The sequence below is a fragment of the Homarus americanus genome, unplaced genomic scaffold (genome assembly GCF_018991925.1).
Source record: "Homarus americanus isolate GMGI-L3 unplaced genomic scaffold, GMGI_Hamer_2.0 scaffold17726, whole genome shotgun sequence".
NCBI classification, from domain to species: domain Eukaryota; kingdom Metazoa; phylum Arthropoda; class Malacostraca; order Decapoda; family Nephropidae; genus Homarus; species Homarus americanus.
Window position 1 is genome coordinate 128192 of NW_024729145.1, and position 16030 is coordinate 144221.

The 16030-nt window shown below is 37.3% G+C and overlaps 1 long non-coding RNA gene across 1 annotated transcript in view; it reads left to right on the forward strand.

Annotated features, from left to right (window-relative positions):
* The first annotated feature begins 2739 nt into the window (after positions 1 to 2739).
* Positions 2740 to 16030, forward strand: part of LOC121866344 — a 41262-nt gene continuing 27971 nt past the window's right edge. The window contains exons 1-2 of the long non-coding RNA XR_006088962.1: positions 2740 to 2867; positions 12774 to 12791. This is a non-coding gene — a long non-coding RNA (uncharacterized LOC121866344). The remainder of the gene's footprint in view (positions 2868 to 12773; positions 12792 to 16030) is intronic.

Sequence of the window (16030 nt, forward strand, 5' to 3'; positions counted from 1 at the left end):
GTTCAGGTAGTAGAAGCAGTAACAATAGTAGTTATATTAGCAGCTTTAGCAGAAATATCATCAGCAGCAACAACATTAGTAGTAGTAGTAGTAGTAACATTGCAACAAGAGTCACTAATACACAGTCACTAGTACACAAGTCACTAGTACACTACAATAGTCACTAGTACACAACAAGTCACTAGTACACAACAGTCACTAGTACACAATAGTCACAGTAGTATTTATAGTACTAGTAACAGTTGTAATATTTTTTACCAGGATAAATGAACTATGAGATATATAGTATCAAGCAGTTGAAATAAAGGTACAGGACGAACAATAAGAATTATTGTACATGAAAAATGACGAGAAAATATGAAATAACAAAGTACATAAATAGTAGTAAATAGTCTCAGTTAAGTAAAGGATTCCCCAAATTCACGTAAAACAAATGAGAGAAAACACGCAAAGAAAACAGCTCTCATAGAAAGTACTGTAACCCCATAGAAAGACTGATATTTAAAAAGACAAATACATAATGAATAAACAAATAAATATGTTTGGAAGCAATCTTCAAAAGTCATTAGAAACTGAAATGAGAAATACAGTAGATACAGAAGTTAAGACATATATAAGCATAGGAGTAAAGTATATTAAAGGAGTGGAAAAACACGGACACTGAAATAAACAAATACACATCAACAAAGACACAATGTAAACAAAAGGAAATTTATATTGGTTTGTCGTATACATAATCAGAACAGCCACACTAATCATGGTACAGTACTCGTATATCCAATCTTAGGATAGCCCAGACGAATCTGTTAATGGCTTACGTATTTACAAACAATGCTACACAAATTCAGCAAAAACAAACCAACGCAAAGAAATGCGTATATGAATGCGAGTTTAGCCACACTAAGCTCGAAAATCTACTAACACATTTTCTCAGTATATAAATTGCAGAAAAAAGAGGGTTCCACCTCACATGGGATGATGCCTTTTTACCTCTCAGCTATCATGCTCAGTGCGGTACTGTCATGATAAATACTGTATCCATCTATGTGTTTTGGGGCTATCTGAAAATTTTTGCCCGCGAGATCCCTCCCAAATAAAGATAAATTAATAAACAAATACCCCCCCCCCCCACACACTAAACCCATGGCAATACAGGAGCTGTCACGATAAATACATTTACTAAGTATTTGAACAACAGGTATTTCCGTTTTCGTGCAATGCTGCCTACAGTACATACTTACAGTATACTATATACGAACATGTTTATATGCTGCAGTTATTGCAGATGGCACAAAACTACGCACGGTCAGTTAATGATCCCATATAGTACTTCAAGGTAGTTTCAATTTGTTTCAATTTCATCTCTCTGTTACACATTTGTGTAGGTCTGTAATGCTATTGTAATTCAGAAGGGTTATGTTGATACTAATGTGCTAAATACAAACTTACAGTATATTCTCACTAATAATCGCGCACATACATAACATGCATAACATACACAAACAACAGTAGCACTTCACCACAAACTGTACCAATGACCCGAACACGCTACACAGGGACTGGCGTAGGGACACATTGGTTTTTAAATTGTTGGGAAGTTTCAAATTTAGGTTGGACAGATATATGAGTGATAAGGGTTTGGTGTAAATAGGACTATCTAGTACTTACGAGTCAATAGGCCTACTGCAATTTCCAACTTGACATCATTTTTGTTTTTATTAAGACAAAAACATTTAATAAAATCAACATACAAGTCATATTGATTCAGGATGAATAGTGCATAGACAAGTGCTGTGCAGGTAACAATGGTAATCAATGAGTAGGAAAAACAAAACAAACAAGTGCACTGTATATTTCCACCGTCCACTCAAGAGGAGCGTACATGTAGGTTACGGTCGATATACTGTATTACACTATATAATACAGTATAGGGCTCTTATGCTTTTTTCCTGCAGTGGTAACACAAAAATTGTGACACACAATTGCAGGGTCTCAATTGTTTCTCTTTCTTTGGCAACACAACACATGTATGTATATATCATTTATCACTCTTGATTTTTTTTATTTTTTTTACATCTGTATTTTTTTTGCCCCCCTGGCCCCGATGTGGGTAGATGACCTGTGGGTTAATCTCCGTAAAAAATAAAATGTTTTATATATATATATATATATATATATATATATATATATATATATATATATATATATATATATATATATATATATATATATATATATATATATATATATATATATATATATATATATATACAGTATATATATATATATATATATATATATATATATATATATATATATATATATATATATATATATATATATATATATATATATATATATATATATATATATATATATATATATATATATATATATATATATATATATATATATATATATATATATATATATATGAGTGTGTGCAGCGATCTGATTTAATACCTAATAAGTAATAACAGACTGAAAAAGGACCTAAACATTAATATAATCCGCATACATATGTATGTTTGTGTTAGTGATACTCAAGGTTTCCTCGTTCTATTGAATGAAGGAACATTTTATAAGGCAATTGGAAGTAGCCTTAGTCTGCTTGTAATTCAGGAGAAAGTCCTAATGCATAATAAGGTAGATAAGACTTCTTTGTTTATGAACATTTAAATTTGGTGTGTGGCGTCGTGGAGATGATGGCCACCAAGGTTGGTGGTGTGGCCGCCAGGTGCCCCTGGTGTAGGCGTGCCGCCCGCCATATTGTGTTTGCCACTTGTTGTCCTTACAGTCCGCGCGCTGTTTCGCCGTGTTTTGTGCAAGCTTTCTTCCTGTTTATAACAGCCAGCAATGATGAACGGGTGAGTAATATGTAGCTTATGGTGTGTAGACGGAACGGGCGTATTTTCGAAGTAAATTAATGGGTCAGACCTTGTTAAATGAATGTTTTCAGTGAAGATGAGTAATCCCGTCTGGTAGAGCGCGGGAACAACGGCCTCCCCTTGGTTACGGGGCGCATTTTACTAGCATGGCGTCATCAGCTGCCTTACACATGACCGTAACCACCTTTCTTTGCGATGTCCTCAAACTGACTTTTCTATCTCCCCTTCCAACATTTTGGAAAGGGAGAGTGTGAACCATGCTTAGTGGGAGGGGGTGAGGGTGTTGGCCTCAGCCCTGAAAACGGCAGCTATGGCGGACAGTTTGCCATGCTAAGAATGACGCAGAATTAGGGCTGTGAAGACGACCTCGTCTCCCTTGTGTAATGCTTTACGCCCAAGGTTAAACACCCAAGAATAGCACAAGTACCAAACGCTGGTGGGAGCCGCCTCTGTGACATGTCACCAGGTTCACCTACTCGAGTTAGTGTAGCCTCCGCCATATACAGTATACAGATACCTCGTATTTGTGGTATATCCATGATGCTTAGCAACCATTTTCCGGCAGGACGGAAACAGGTTGTGAAGTGTGTTGGCAGTAATGCTGCTGATACTGGAATGAAAGCACATGGCAGAGGTAGTAGTGCCACACCCAGGCAAGGTGTCATTGTTCTATTAGGCGAAGTATACTAGCTTTTCTTACTGGGATGGGAAATTCATTGCTGTGGGTAATTTGCTTTAGTATAGCTATCGTAGATGTATTAGTGAATCATGATTATTGTTTATGTCGTGATATGAGGAAGGGGGAGGTGGTGTGTACCTGATGAATGGCTTAGTAATATTATGTAATTACTCTTAGGTGGTAGATGGGATGAACTGGTTGATACAGGTGGAAGCTAGAGGCCTGTAGAAACAGTGCAGTACTGTGTTTAAGATTATTAATTGAAAGTGTACTGCAGACAATATTTTTAAAAAGTAAGGGCAATCTGGGACTTTTGTTTCAGAAGAAATAAGTGTATAACAAGTCTTGTTCTGTATAGTGCACTTGCATATAAAATTTTCTCCAAGCTTAAATCCTTCAATTTTAACTGGTTGATATGTTGGAAAAAGTTGTCAGTGGTTAGGATAATATCACCAGTTTAAGTTTTAGACTTGATGGGGGTGAGACCTTTCTATACTGGCACTTTCAATGTTAACCTTATTCAGATGTTGCAAAGAATGTGTTTCTCAGTAATAGGTAAATATGACTTGTGAAGTTTTAGGACATTGTAAGAGAACTCAATTTTAGTTATGACTTGGAAAATGAATTACAGTATAATTAGAAGGACCGTACAGGTACTTGGCTTCTTACCAGATGTAGTAGGTATTACGAATAGAAATACTGTCCAGTAGCTACAGTACTTGTATCATCAGAAATCAGAAGATAGTTTGGACTTAACTGCAAGGAAAATGTGATATTTTTTTAGGTAGTTTTAATGACTGTATTTTTGGTGTGTATTGTAAATGGCTCATGAATTGTTATGAATCATGACATTTATTACAGACCACACATTGACATTTTCCTACCAAATGATCTTCATCTTATTGCTTATTTCTGTCAAGTAATACATTATTATTACTGAAACATCCTAGAATTTGCTTACAGTAATTTATGTAAACCAGTACTGCTGTGCTGATTAGGTGAAGTTCATATGAAGTGTCATGGACAAGTGCTTGATAACTTTGTCACTGAAGGTATCACATTCCTAGGATATACTACACAATATGTGAAAAGCTGTTTTTTGATAAGGAACCATTCTAACATAACAGTTGTAGGTCATTATTTGGTCTGCAGAGGTTTATGTGTGCCCTGTTTCTTTAATATTTTAATAACGAAAATGACGAATCAAGCTGTAATGACTTTTCATTGAACATTTATTACTTTAAGGTGCTTAAAGTTAACCCTTTGGTGAGCAGAGGTTCCCCTCAGGCATTAGCTAGAATAAAATACATAAGGGATACTTTGCCCTCTAAAGGGTTAATAGAACCATTGATGAAAATGCAAAAAAAGAACTTTGAATATCTGAAGTGCCAATGCCAAGGCCTACTTACAGTCTCCTAAGACTGTAAGTAGGCCTTGGCACTTAAGAAATTTGAGAAAAATCTTACCTGGACTTTGGTGTTAAAAGGAGTGAAGTACTGGGCTGTAATTTATTCCTCCATACATCAGATAGCCTATGGTTTACAGGGTAACTTGTAGGTACAGTATTGGAGGATTTTGTTTATTTACGAAAGACGTAAAGGTTTGCAGGATACATCCTACATGCTGCTTCTAAGTAAATACTGGGTAAAGATTCGGAAAATGTCAACCTTAGAACTGTATATACAGGTATTGATTTGTAAACAGTGTATATGCAAAAGAAACCCCCACAAAATAATGAAGTTAAAACTAACATAACCTATTTCAGAAAACTTCAGAGTAATATGTATTTAAGAATAGTGGTTCAGGAGCCAAGTTAGGAAATATTTCAATAGAGGAAAGGTTCTTTAGTTTATCAAAAACATCCCAAAAATGGTGGAGGAAATAAATTTCTGCCAAATGAAAAGATCTTCAAGAACCTAATGACTCCGATATCAGTATACTGTACAAGTCTAACCTATCCTAACCAGGGAAACCAGGATGTGGCTAAACCACCTGTTGGGGGGGGGGGGGTGGTATGTGTGTAAACCTAACCTTAACCAAAATCTAAATTTGTCTAATATAAAACCATTGCTTCAAGTTTGCTCCTGGTTAGCTAATTTAAGTACCCTTGTTTTATCTTGTTTAACCTTGACTTTCATTTATACACCTCGTTCATATCGCCCTTCATTCTATGTCTCTCAAGGGAGTGCTAAATCAGGTGCTTTAATCTGTCTGTACTCAAGGTTCTTAATTCTCGGGATTAGTCTCGTCATCCTCCTCTAAATGCTTTCTAGGGATTCGATACCCATTCATCTTAATTCTTGGCCATGTTTGGTTTCTCCTCCATAACAGAACTTCATAAATGCATTATTGTAGTTATAGTGCAAAGGTGAACTACATAACAATATTGTACTACCAATAAATTCAATTCTAATTTTAGTAGAGGATGCTATTGGCAATAACCACCTGTGTATGGGATCCTCTCTATGCTTAAAAAAATCGTTTGGTTTTAACCAAATAAAATGTTAAAAATGGCATCCCCATAGTGTGTGCCTTCATGTTCTACATCTTTTACAGATAAGCTCGAGGACACATACTGTGTACACATACTTCTACAGGTTTTAATTTGGTCACCCATCAGCTTCAGTATTTAGGCAGGAGAACCACAGGCTGTGGGGAGCTACAGTACGGTATGTGAGAGATGCTTGTGTGTACACATTCAAATTGACTGGATATCCTTCCCTAAATATGTCTAAATTTTGAGGCTCTATGAATTAAAAACAAAGGCGTGTAAACCTGAAAATTACACATCGGGAGGACCTCCGTAGCTCACACTTGTGTTATATGACGGTCATGTAGTTTAATTTTTTTAAGTGTGTAAGGGTTTAAAGAAACTACAGTACTGTATATGGATTAGCATTTCATATGTGTTCTTAATCTTTTCTTCAGTTCCCAATTTGACCATTGTCATAGCTCTATTTGATCTTTGATAGTAGACTGTTACACCAATTGATTCTGAAGTGTTAAAGGAAATTTTTCCATTTAAATATAAATTTAATTACAATATTATCACACACACACACACACACACACACACACACACACACACACACACACACACACACACACACACAAGTAAATTTAACAAATTAATCAGGGGAATATCAACATTAGCTGACACCAAACATGAAGTCAAACACACAGCCAACGAGTTGTCAGAAGTGGTATAGGGAGACAAGAGGTTGACCGGAGTAGTGAAGCTGCCTCTCCCCGAGCAGCATACACAAGGGATGGGATTAGTAGACTGAAGTCGCCCCTGAACTGGGGTACGGTAAACTGTGGTCTGCTGGCCTCCGCAAGTCCCCACGACCGGGCAGGTCAGGTCATACATGTAGTCGCCCTGGATGACAAGGACTGACAAACACTGATGAGGACGCTTCTCACACCTGGTCCTCGACGTGGGTAGAGTACAGTACAGTACTCCTAAACAACGTAAAGTAATCGTAAAGTAATAAACCTATTATCAAACTTAAAGTACTAACAACACTGAATTGAACATTAAATCATAATAGAAACATATCAACAATCAACATAGCTGAAATGAATCACAAAAGAACATAACATACAAATCAATAATATAAGTACTGTAGAGGGTTCTTTTACCGATGTATGCTGGCTGAGGGAAGGAAGTCTTGTGACCAACCCACTTACCTTTCAGCGCGCACATCACCCGTTCTGGATTCGTAACACCACGAACACTTTAAATGAATCACTGAGATGCTGACATTCTTGAATCTGTACGAGGCTCATTGGTGCTCCAAATGAAACGAATCCTGGTGAATGAGTAACCCAACACTTTGACTAGCCCTAATCAAATTACCTAAACCACACCATCACCAGTTTCCCTCACAACCATTAACATTACCAAATCATTAGTCCCCCCCCCCCCCTCACATACCGTAGATATGATAACTAAATCAAGATAGAACTTATCCTTATTACTGATGGATTTACATTTGACTGGGTAACTATAATGAATGATAAAAAATTTAAGTAGTCAAAACTGAAAAATTGCTTTGCCATCAGCCTGAAGAGGAAAGAAGTCTGCAATAAAATATTACTGAATATACTGTACCTGTATATTGAGATAATATGGTGTGGTAGCCTGCCATTTCAAGATGAGTACATATCAGAGTTTTGAGCCCTAATACTGTACCAGGTTGACAATCCCTTATCCAAAATCCTTGGGGCCAGAGGCATTTTGGATTTGGGAAGTTTTCGGTTTTCAGATTTATTTTTTATTTTTATAGATGTGTATTAGCCCACCCGGGCACAAGTCACTGACCCACATTGGGGCCTGGGGGGCGAAAATATAATAATAATTATAATAATAATTCATAGGTCTAGGTCGTGTTCCTCACTTTTTATCTTTTTTCATGCTTGTATTTCTTTATTATTATTATTATTAGATTATATTATTAATGCAGTATTATTGTTATTATTATTATTATAAATTTTATTATTATATTTTATTATTATTATTGTTCTCATTATTATTTTATTTTGGTGTATTTTTTAATTAAAATTTTTATTTACTATGAATAATTATTATTATTATAATTATTATAATTATTATTACTATTACATTTTCGCCCCCCAGGCCCCGATGTGGGTCAGTGATCTATGCCTGGGTGGGCTAATCCCTGTTTAAAATATTTCGGATAAAGGGTTGTCAACCCTGTACTGTATTGTACTGATATTTTCATGGTTCAGTAAAATTTCTAGATTTGCTTGTTTGCCACTACAGCAGTAGTTCAATTAAAGGAGCTGTAGCAGCGAGAGAGCATCATAGGTCTGCTTCTTACTTATTGTGAGCCTTTGATATTTTTTCTGGAAAGGATGAGAAACCTGTTTTGCACAAGTGGTGTAGAAAAGGATAACCACTTGCTGATTCACTCACTTTTGGTTAGACAGGCATTTTGGCCCTGGAAGCAGGAATATGGAGAATTTGAAATGTATCCTTGGCTGAGGAATCATGCAATTCCAAGAATTCATCTTTGCTATCATCTGGGATACTGTCATTCAAACACTTGAATTGAACTCTTCTCAGGGCCATGCATGCATCTTCCATTTTAATATATGGAAAATATATACAGTACAATATTGAGCTCTGTTTCAAGGTTTTGAAGTGATCAGTAGTCTCTTGGAGCTTGTTATACCACCAGGGAGAATTGGTTGAAAGAAATTGAATTGCCTTCACGGATTTTTCTTCCCAAAACGCTTATTTTCGCGGTGAATGCCTTCATGCCATCTACTGTACATCAATAATAATGTTCATTCCTCTGCTCTGTAGTATTTGGTTCAACTCACTGAGGGTTTAAATGTTTCAATCAAGTAGGCCAATTGAGATTCAAACTCCTGGCTTACTGAAGATGAAAAGTAGATCAGTGTTTTCATTTAGAAATGCCTTCACCTCTTTGCCGAGCTCTGAAATCCAATTGAACACATGTGGAACAGGAGGTCCTGATGGGCAGAGTTTTAATAATAGTTTTTTTTGTAAGATGACTCATTGTTGGTACAGTTTCGATATCAAGTCTGATTACAAGCAGCATCTCGTAAGTAGGGGTGATTAAGCTTTTGGCTTCTCATTAAAGAATTTTTTTTGTAGTTAGCTTTTTTGTATGCCCCCCCTCCACCCCTCCTCCACCCCCCACACCCCCTCCCCACACCCCTCCCCACACCCCCTCCCCACACACCCCCCCACACACCCCCTCCCCACACACCCCCCACACCCCTCCCCACACACCCCCCCCCACACACCCCCCACACACCCCCTCCCCCACACACCCCCTCCCCCCACACACCCCTCCCCCACACACCCCCCACACACCCTCCCCACACCCCCCCACACCCTACACCCCACCCCCACACCCCACACTTCAGGCCCCCCAGGCCAAAGAGCATAAAACACTGAAAAAAAATTCTTCAGTTGATATTTTCTTGGTCCTGTTGTTGAGGGGGAGGAGTTTGAAGTCTGACTTACTCGGCATGCCTACAGTGACAGTTGTTATAACCAGGTTTTTACTCTCTTGTTCCATCTTGGATTTGTTTTTCTTCTAATGTATTACAGGTATTGAGTTCACATAGATACCGTACTGATTTAGCTGCTTCTGACCCTTCCTCGGGTGCCAGAAACTCTTGGTTTTTTAGTAGATACAGTGACCCCTCGGTTAACGAACTCAATCCGTTCCAGAAGGTCGTTCGTTAACCGAAACCATTGTTTCAATGGGTTTTTGGGTAATTGGTTCCAGCTCACCGAAAATTTCCTAAATTCAACAAAAATGGTAGAAAAGTTCACTTACTTTGAGGTGTGTATGTAGAAGGCTCCTGGATGATGATGATGGGATTTAGAATGGGGGTGGAGGAGAAGGAAGAAGAGAAGACATTGGGGTGGAAGAGAAGTCGCCCCATGGCGCCATTTCACCCATGAATTTTAGCTCTCTTGGTGTAATTCAAGATTATTTTCTTTAAATCAACACTGCACTGCATTATATATTGTCAATATGTAAAATATATTTCAAAATGACCAATAATTTGCTTGGAAACAGAAAAAAGCGTTTAGTTGAAGAGAGTCTCAAGCAAGATGTTACCTCCAGTGAAAACAGAGAGAGACTAACGCCTGTTTGCTGTGTTAAGAGGGTGGATGCCGCGCATTAAACTAGTCACTTTACCTTCAATTATGTTCAATAATTGTTAAAATGACTAAAAAATTGAATATTAAACTTTTAAAATTATTGAATAGTATAAACTTCTTGATATTTACTAAAATAGTAAGGAATTTAAGCCCTAGAACCGATTAATGTATTGGATGACTGATAATAAAGCTGGTTGCCCGGTCAGTGCAAGCGAAAACATGTTGAGGTCGGTTCGTAAGAAATTCGTTAACCGAATTTTTGTTCAGTAACCGAATTGAAAATCCTTATGGAAGGCAGTTCGTTACCCGAAATTCCGTTAAATGAGGGGTCACTGTAGTCTCTTGTCAATCAGCTTCAGGTGCTCGGTGTTCATTCGTGTTATTAAAGATCTTTTCAGGATTTTCTTTCTTTTTTTTTTAGATGTTTCATTTCCTGAAGTCTGGTTCACTAAGAGTATTGCCACAAAAAAAAGTCCCTTTGGGATTCATCAAATTGATGTGGATATCTAAAGAATCATTTTTGAGTGTCATGGTTTTTGGGGTGGATCGTTGATAGTAGGAGTGGATTATATTATATAAAGATAATATGTCGTATTTCTTATTTCTTACCGTAGAGTCCGATACCTTCACACTGATTACTTACAGGAGATTATGGCGTATCTACGTAGAAGTTCACTCCACCACTCGACATTCCATGATTTATACTTGATAAATGATGATTTAATGAATTCATTTAATTTTCAACATCCATCTAAGTTATTGGTTATACTATGTCATAACCAATCAGTCATTACCTTTAGTAATAATAAGATAGGATCACAGATACGGGCAGATAATTGCACTTACATTTATTTGTCAAGCTTCCATACAATGATTTACAATTTGCATGGATATATGATTTACTCACGTTCACGCTGTAATAAAATTAATCTTCTAAAACAGGGAATTTTCAACTTGGGGACACATGTGGTTACTCTACTATGGGTGTGACTTAACAGAGCCTTAATTCTTCAAGTGATACATTTACTGCCAGCCTGGATTGCTTTTGTTGCAACCAGGCTTCATCACAAGAACTTCTTCCCACGGCCATAACAACAAAAAGGTACTCTTGGGTTACCACACATAGTCTCGCGTCACTGACAGTCACTGTGGACGGTTGTCGCGGCAAGTAGAACTGGTAAGCGTGACTTGAATTAACCATTAGGTGCAATAGACCAGCCTGGATTGCTTTTGTCGCAACCAGGCTTCCACACGTGATATTTCCACGGGGATAACAAACCTAGGTTAACACACTTAGTCTCGTGTCGATCACGGTCACGGTAGACGGGTGTCGTGCAGGAGAACTTTGTAAGCGTGAATTAATTAACCATTTACTGTAGGTTTGATAGGCCAGCCTGGATTGCTCTTGTCGCAACCAGGCATCCAATCGTGATATTTCCACGGGGATAACAAACCTATGGTTAACACGCTTAGTCTCGTGTCGACGACGGTTCACAGGACGGAGTGCGGTGGGAGGACTCTGTGTGGTGTGGTGTCCCGCTCCCCTTCAGGAGGGAGAGAATGGAGACGACGTCTTAACTAACCCATGGCTCAGGGGATACTACTTAAAATGAGGTTTTTGGGTGTGAAGCGATGAACAGTACAACACTGTTTCACTGCCCACCCCCCTAAAGGCTGGCTGACATACACTAATTGAAAAATACATGTCCCAGTTATGCCTCGCCGGGCGTCTTATCTCTGGTAAAACAAACTTTGGAGTTGGTTGCGTGGGTAAGCCTAACGCAACCCATGACATTGAGCTTAGATTTTTGTTGTTGATTTATAAAAGTTACTCTGAAAAAATCAGCCCATGTATCCCAGTGATTCATGACTGAATGCATTCCCTTAATGCTGTACACTGTTTAAGGGTAAATTAAGTTTGTCATAATGTATTTTTCTACTTTGCAAAGATTTTCAGGAATTCAACTCTTATAGTACTTGTAATTAATGACTACTTTACCTGTATATGGAGTACCTGTTGAGGTGCTTGCCAAGCATGTACAGAGACTGGGAGATGTAGGTTTCCCCTTCCACTCCCTAATTGTGGGAGCTTGAAATGTATTATTGTACAATTTTGATCAGTACTTTTTATTTTTTCCTGAACTTTTTGGTGTGACTGCATAAAACTTGGCAGTCTCAAAAATATAATTACTGTATTGTCTATTTTATTGTTAAGCTCGACTGTAAAAGATTGAAGAGGCAATCTGTCATTTTGTGCCATCATGGAGCACTCAGTATAGTACCTGCACAGTTTCACTTCTCCATACAGTTGCTAAAGTACAAGTTATTTTAAAGATGCTAAAATTGAAAGGATATAAAACAACAGTACAGTATATTATCCCTCAACGCTTAATTTTTCTTCTGAACTGTGTCTGATGCTGTACTTGTTCAAAGACAGTGAGTCATTTTGAAGCAATACATATGACATAAAAGGTATGCCCTGTTAACATGATAAACTTTTATGCAATCTAATTTGTAAATTGTTTCTTTTCAGCGATAACGACGACGTTGGGTATGTATTCAAAGCGAGATGGATGATCATCAGAGTGGTAATTCTGGATTTTTTTTTATGTGCTTGTTTTACATTTAAAGGATTGCTCTAATCTTTTGTTGGTAATGTGCAAAGTTTGTTGGATTTGTTAAGAGAAAATCTTCAAATTAGTTTTATAGTTAACGAAGGCATGTACAGTCACGGAAAAAAGTTTTGTCCTACATCCCATTCATGAACCAGCGACTCTGAGATGTCACGCAGTGTGCCATATATGGGCCCAACAATGTGCGATGTCTCGGATTCACTGGTTCATCATTCTCAGGGTTCATGGTTGGGAACGAGGACTGATGACTTTTTTCTGTGGCTCTGCCTTGTATACCGGTAGTACTGTAGTATTGTTTTCACATTTAGTTGCAGTATTCACTCGTGATGGCCTAAGGAACACTTAAATATTATTTGTTTGTGGACAACATGGTATTGAATATTAACAACTTTGGAAGTGTAATCTCTCTCAGCTGTTAAATAGCAAAGATCACAAACTTGTTGTCAGACTTGCTTCCATTGACAAAGTATTCCATACTCTGGATTTTTGGATTGTCATAGATGTTATATGGCATCTAAGGATGTGGCTGTTTTGTTTTTTAATAATAAAAACTTAATGAAATAGTAAATTTTCATGTAGAACATAAGTTCTATGACTCAATTGTTTAATGGAAGTAAAAGGTAGGCATAGCATGTCAGCCAGTTACTACAATCACTGGTGTAGAATTAAGTGCACTAATTAAAAAAATCTTAGTCTTATAGCTAGCAAGTTATAGCTAGCAAGTTAGCTTTTTTAATATTAAGCAATGCAGGACCAGGAACCAGATTTCCCAACCCTGTTTAGAGCAAAGTCAGTTCCTCTTTTATGTTAATGAAGTTTTGCTTACTGCATAAAATATAATGTAGGCAAAAGCATATGCACTGCAATTTTGTTAACAAGCATTTTCAACGTGAAAAATGGATTCATTATTGCTGAACAGATATTAAAACACGTGATAGTTACTGCACCAAAAAGTGATCTTAATTAGCTAGCTACTACTGTCTGTACCCCATAAAATGCTGCAATAAGACAAGTGTACTGTATGATATATTGTGGAAGGGTTTCAAAACTAAAATTCGTCTCACACTGTACTGTATTTGAGTTAAAATGTTTTATCATCTAAGGTCAGTGGCTCAACCTTTTATCAGTGTAGCCGTCCCCATCGACATCATATATTGTTCTACTTTTTTATAGAAATGGAAAACGAAATACAAAGAAATCATAATGGACGACATACAGTTTTACTGGACATATGCTTTCTCGACAGCAAAAACACATTTTCATAAATGATTATGCCAGATTTGAAAGTCATCATAGGTGAAATGGGAGAACAGTGAACATGCAGTAAATAGTAAAAGAGGACAGGAAGAGAATGAGTTTTTACAAATTCACCACATGTAAGGACTTTTCTCACTATAAAACTAGATACAGTACTACTAACACAAAAATTTCAATACAGGTTATCCCTTATCCAAAATTCCCAAGTCCAAAATGCTCTGAAATTCGAAAGTCGATATCATTGTATCGTAATTTTTACAAGATTAAGTATGTATGTGTAATGAATAAAGGGAAGACACAGGCTGCCTAATGTCTCAGAGTCAGGTGTCATGGCGATGCCAAACAGACAGTAGTGATTGCTTACCTTTCTCGGTCTTTAGTGTACATCTTATTGTATAATTTATACGCAAAATTATTAAATTATATTTCATAAAACTACCTGCAGAATATATATCCATATGCTGTAAATGAAATGTAAATGAATTTTGTGCATAAACTTGGGCCCCATCCCTGCTAGGTAAGTTACTGCATATACAGGTTCTGTATACGTACATGATATAGATACGCTATTCCAAAATCCGAAAATACCTCAAATCCGAGACCCTTAAGGCCCCAAGCATTTCGGATAAAGGATACCCAACCTGTACTGTACATGTAATTTAAATGGTGAATTCAACACAAAGAACTTGAAGTTTTTTATGGGAACAACTTGCTGGGTCTTACCTTTGGTTGACTACCAATTAAGTTATCTAGATATTATCTCTGTGGTAACAGGCCTATTTGAATATATTACCAAACCTTTGACATTACAATGTGGTTGTGGTGCTGCAGAAGTTAACATTGCATCATGGTGCTGAAGATGTTTACATGTCTACCTCTGCCAGCCACCTGGTAGCTTTCAACAACTGTGCCACCACGTCATGGATCAGTGATGTGCAGTACTGTACAGTATATGTCATTAAACAGGCAAACTCATATTTGAGGATCATTCAGCCTACATATTTTTTTTAATTATACAATGAATATTAACATAGGCATATCATGGATGCAACAGCATTCCTGAGAATTGGAAGAAATCTTAATACCTATATTGTACAGTAGTAGTAGGGTGGTCCAAATTATAGGGTGAAAATTTCAAAGTTGTCTGAACCAAGCAAGCACATTGTGCCCTCGTTGCATTTCATTTACACTAGCTTTGTATAAAATTTGAAGAAAATTGGATTACTGTATGTTTAGGGGTCCCACAAAACGTTTAGTTATTTTAGTCTCATCCATCTCCAAGGATGAGACCCAGAAGCAGTACCTCCTTAAAGTTGTAGCTGAGCACAGAAAGGACGTGCCCTCCATGTCAAAAGCTGTCTTCCTGAAATAAACTTAGAATCTACAGCCTTTCCTTTTCCGTGAGCTTATTTGAGGTGATTGTGTTAATTTTTTTTGATGACCGGGAAGTTGAAGTTTTGCGGGACCCCTTAATATTGAGATAAGGAACAAGGAACTGAAATTTTGCCTGAAGACATATTTGGGGTAAAGGTATTAGGCCGATGTGTCAAAATTAAAATTCCAACTTCAAATTTTTTGGACCTCCCTACTGTACAGTACAGTACACAGTACAGTACAGTACCTATAGTATACAGAAAATATATGAGGCCCCCCGCATCGTAAGGGTAACTCAGACCACCCCGTGCGAAACCTGGTTTTTTGTTGGAAAGCACTATTTTTGGCCTAGCTCTATACGATGGTAGTGGATAAGATTTTACTAAACTGTAAATAAGGTTGAAAGCCCTTTGAAAATAGGGTGTAACATCGATTTGTGGCAAACAGGAAAGTACAGTATGGGCTAGACTTTTGCATCGTCAGGTGCTCTCTTCCCGTCAGTGAGTGAATGAGGAGCGGGCGGCCT